At 40.5% G+C, this 5,431-nt stretch overlaps 1 protein-coding gene across 3 annotated transcripts in view; it reads right to left on the bottom strand.

Annotated features, from left to right (window-relative positions):
• Positions 1–5,431, bottom strand: part of si:dkey-174m14.3 (uncharacterized protein LOC563117 homolog) — a 175,769-nt gene that overhangs the window by 90,109 nt on the left and 80,229 nt on the right. The window lies entirely within an intron of this gene.

Raw genomic sequence — 5,431 nt, 5'->3', positions numbered from 1 at the left:
AGAGAGAGAGAGAGCAAACGTTCGCAAAGTTCAGGTGTTTGTTTGTTCACTGCATTTGGGTGATGAATGTTATATAAACGGTGGATACGCTGGATTTGGAGATCGTCTGAAACTGATATATGGAGCTGTCCCAGCGCTAAAAGATGCCGGTCATGAACGGCATGCGGTGAGTGAAACTGATGTCTGTGTTTTGTTGGCAACGGGTGCGCACTTGCTTCAGTTCAGCCTACCCCTCCCCCCCGCATGCGCCGTATGCTTTCGGAAATATAAATGTCTTTTATAAATGTTATCAAACTAAATACTCTTCGAAGATACGAAGTATGCAATACTACTCTATAGGTACTCAAGATTAATATGAGATTAACAGTGTGTTAGGGCTGCTTTAATACATAGATAATCCATTTAATCATTTACACTCTATTATTATTGTATCATGTATAATGTACAACATTACTTTGTTTACCTTGCTGTGTCGAAACGGAATGGTTTAATTTATATAGACTCTGAATGAGCTTGTCAATGTCAATCTGATTGAGGTGGCCAAACATATGAAGGAAGGTGAGGATAACTGTCCAATCAAATGAAAGAAGGCTGGATTTGTGGATTGACAGAAGCCGAGGTTGAAAGAGCCATATGTAAGTAGCTAAATGTTTAATGTTTGACAACTGTATTATCATATAAATGTTAGGGCCGTTCACATGTCGCGTGTAAAAACACGTGCAAAACGCTGCCTGCGTCGCTTTTTCCCGCTTTCTGGCTCTTGGGAGTTTGCGTTCCCTTGGGGTCTGCCGTTACTATTTACGTGCGTCAACATTTAAATAACATACCTGAGTAAACAACCGATGTTCAGTAATGTCCGATGTCCGGACATGACTTGCTTACACCACTGCGCACACACACATTATATGACAGGGCTAAAACTAATATTTTCGTTTGTTTTAGATGTGATTGATGCAATGTGTTTACACGATTTAAGGTTCAAAAACGCTGTATTTCCACATACCCTGCATGTTTGTATCTCCTCTTTGCCCCGCCTCTCTGAAATGCGCAGATTTTTTACAAAGTTCATCGCTCTGAAAAGTGAGGTGTGTTATGATTGGCCAGTTAACCAGTGCGTAGTGATTGGTCGAATACTGCAAGGGTGTGACTGAAATGTGATGCCTTTTACCATATTTGGAACATCAGGCTCCAAAACAATTGTGCTGACAGGTACGCCCACCTTACTTGCGTATACATTTGGGCGGTCTTAGTCAAATCATACCACGAACTGACGTAGATTTGTGGGGGTGTGGTTACACGAGGCGTTTCAGGCAGGTCTGGGAGAGCATTCACTTTTAGATAGAATGCATCTTTTGTTCCGACACTTTCATTTTTGCAATTTTACGCGTCTAATACATGCATGAGCAACTTATAACACACCAAAGACACAGAAAAACACGTGTTCGCGCCATATGACCCCTTTAAATCAATAATTTACCCCAAAATTAAATGTCGTTCCAACTTCATATCATTTTTTCTTATGGGAAAGCAGAATTTCAGCAGAATATTAATGCAGGTCATATATACAGTAAATAAAGACCAGAGGGGGTGTCCCAAATTGCACACTTAAGCACTTTTCTGCCCCACAAAAGTTGCACCCGTGTAATGCAGTCATTTAACCGAAAATATGAAGTGTGAATGCTGGACGCAAAAGCAGTCAGTTTTGCTTATGTAGCAGAATGGAGATGGGGCTAATATGTATCCTTGGCTTCAGTCTAATGGTTACTGGAGTCATGTTTGGCAAAACAGGTAAATATTACATCAAATGAAGAATGCACAAACTGATTTTCATCAATATGCATTGTTATGCACTTTACGTCATTTGCCCTCGCCTGTGAAGCGTTTATTTTTCCGGTTATAAACCATTAAGTATTCCAATTGACATTTGAACCTTCTAAAATTCATACACTAAATTGAGTGTATAGTGCATAGTTTATAGTACAGTATGTCATTTGGTACACAACTATAGTCTATTTTGTCTAAATTATACATGACACAGAACAACCAATGGCGACCTGGAGAATTTCAGTTGCTTTTGTGTTCTACTAAAAAATAACAGCATACGGGTCTGTAATGAAATGAGGGTGAGTTAATGATGGCTGAACCATTTCTTTAATACGTCTAATGAACACGTAACTAAATGATAAGTATGGCCTATTGACAGATCTGGCCAACCAACTTAGGCAGTCATTCAGCTCTAAACCACTAGATCAGGCTGCACACTGTGCCAGCGAGTAGCGCTGGGCTTCAATGCCAAGCCACATATAAGCATGCTCATAACCTGGAAAGCAAGGCCCGCCGTGTGAGGCATGGCTGCTCAGCACCGCCCGCTCGCTCTGCATTCATTCACAGCTTGTATCTTCTGCTCTCTCCATCCTGACAGAAAAATGAGTGTTTAACCCTAACGCTGTGAGAGCGTGACCCTTTCCACCCCCCACACCGCACTGCTGGCACAAACTCTGCCCGCCCCGTCCGCACGGCCGGCCCGGCTGTTGGTAACAGGTGTCGGAGGCTCAGCGTTCCCTCGGCATCAGCAGTCGGAGCACAATGGTTCCTGCAGCAGTGGGATGTCTTACATACATGGATCGATTCCCAGACACACACAAACACGTAAAAGTGCCAAAAAACATGTTTGTGTGTGTGCGTGTGTAAATGGAGCATTAAAGGAATGTTCCACTTAAGCTCTGACACATCTAGCATGATATTGATTATCATCACAAAAAATAAGTGCACATAAAATTGTTTACAGTAATGAATTTACAATGGAAGGCAATGGAGTGACTGTACAGCACCAGGATAAATGTTACAAATCATTTCACAGTTGATTTAAAAACCTCACAAGTGTAAATAAGACTGTGAGCTATAGCATAAGACAAATTAGTATTTTTTTATTTTTGGGAATAATTCTGAAAGTTTATTTCTTTTCTGTTACAAAGTGCTCTTTGCTCGTGTTGAGTCCCCCGCAGATAACAGCATGGATTTAGGTTCACTGTATCACCTGCTTTAAAAATTATTTTCCTAGTTTCTCAGCAATAAAATGAAATGCGTTTGCCTTCCTCAAGCCCCTCTATCCCCAGCTGATTCCCCTGTTCCTCCTACACACCTTACATCAATTTGTCTTTAAGACACAAATCCATATTTTTTCATCCCAGGTATCACGCACACACGCAGCTGATTCAGCTTTTATGGGCGCGCACATGCTGACCCCAGAGCCCCACACCTCTGCTTTACTCCCTCTTCATCATAGCGGAGTAAAAGTGTTAAACTCTCTCTCTCTTTGTGTCTGTGTGAGTGGTCAGGGGTGCGTTTCTCTTCCCCTGAGCAGCGGCTCTCAGCAGTTGGACAGGACTCTTCCCTCTGGCTCTTACAGGATCAATACTACACAGGACTTAAATTAGACCTCCAGTCAGCTGCTGTGAGTCCACATGCCCACAGAACCCTGGAAATCTACTTTTTTCCATTAAGTTAAGCAATAAGTGCAGGAAATGAGAAGGAAAAGAGCAGATGTCCTTACTGTTTCTTATCGTTTAGCGTCAAATATGTGGACCAAACACACACACACACACGTTTTCTTGTCAAAATCACTCTGGCATAAAATAAATGCACAATTATCAAGTGCCCATGAAGAACAAACCTCAAAATAAACAATACCGAATACACACACACACATACATTCTTTTACTAAGTGCATTCTACGGATTTATATAGACCACTTTGCAAGATGTAAACAGTGCTCCAGAAGCACTTCCGGTTTCAGTGTTGGTTTATTCGTTTAATTTTATTTGAATCTATTTAAATTATATTTAATCTACTGTATAATAAAATCTGAAAGATATTCGTTTTATAGATATAACGATTTGATCTGGTTATAAATGTTCTGTTGGTTGTATTTTCTTCAAACATTTGTGTAGTGAAAACTGAAAGTTCTTCTGGACCAGCTTTGTTTGCGTCCCAAACACGCCCCATAGTGGCCTATAGTGAACTGGAATTTCTACAGCCTAACTCCAGTACTATGCCACCGTGTCTACACCATACAAAAGACAATAAAACGCATTAGAATCCATTATAATTTTAAATTTTGTCCACACTGGATGCGGCGCGACAATTAGGGATGGGTACCGAGAACCGGTACTTTTTTTGACCGGTACACAATTGGGTCTTTACCAGAGTATCGATAAGCTTCATGACAAACTATACTGTAATCGATACTTGCGTTGTTTTATCTCTGTGTAGTCGTGTGTTAAATGGCGAATTAGAGGCTGCTGCCTGTCATTTTCCATCCCTGAATGATGTCCGAATGGCCGAAGTTTGCTCGAAGTATGTGTGATGTATTTGTAATCTGCTTGTTTTGTGTGTTTATGAGTGAAAGAGTGGCGTGGTTGCGCTTGTGGAGCTTTCAGCGTCCGCGTTTCACAACGAGGAAGCTTCCGTCAAACACCCCTTTGCGGAAACCCGTCAAAATAAAAGTCCTTTATTTGCGAACAAGTTATAACCTTCTTTTTAATAATTCGGCCACGGAGTATATTTACTTACTTTAGTAAATTGAAGTAAATGTGCTAGTAAAATTATAAAAAATAGTACATATAATTAAAAAAAATTACTTGCTTAGAAAATAGTACTTAAATTTATGTAGACCTAAAATCAGTAAGGAAAAAAGCAATACGGTCTACCAGCCAAATAACCACAGTGATGTAAAGTAAATATGTTGAATTACATTATGATGTGCTCCTATGCACATGCTTAGTGCCGTAAGTGGTATGCTAAGCAACACACACACGTTTTGTTATGTGGCATTTTCTGTTTGCTCAGAAGCATTTGTGAACTGCAGTTCTAAAGCTCAGCTGTAATAAAGAAACTTAAAATGTTTAACAGCGTTTCACATCATGTGTTTTTGCATCAAATTATAGAGCGTAGTATCAATAACAGTATTGATAAGTACCGGTATCGATAAGCACATGCCCATCCCTAGCGACAATCCCATTAGAACAAGCAGTGTGTCGTGTCGTGTCACGTCGCGCTGCGCCACGTCCAGTGTAGACACGGTGTTAGAAGTGCAGACATCTAGGTTAAACACACACACACACTTGTTTCACTAGATTATCTCATAGAGTTTCATTGTTTTTATATCAGGCTATGTGCTCTAAACTCAATCATTGATCCCACCCCTAATCCTACGATTTAAGCAAAGATTTAGATTTAAGCATATGTTTTGTCTTATTTATATGGGTTAACTTCTAGTGATGAGCACCTAAAGTGTCCAAACAACACCTTTTTGATATGTCACTAATAAACAAGGCTCACACATGTATAGCCAAACCTACACACACAGACAAACACCTTCACATACCACCTGATCCTCCTGCAGGCTGGCACAGAGCCAACACCATACCTG

This window comes from Triplophysa rosa, linkage group LG15 (assembly GCF_024868665.1).
Source record: "Triplophysa rosa linkage group LG15, Trosa_1v2, whole genome shotgun sequence".
Classification (NCBI taxonomy): domain Eukaryota; kingdom Metazoa; phylum Chordata; class Actinopteri; order Cypriniformes; family Nemacheilidae; genus Triplophysa; species Triplophysa rosa.
The sequence above is the reverse complement of the archived record's forward strand: the minus strand, read 5'-3'. Positions and strand labels throughout refer to the sequence as shown.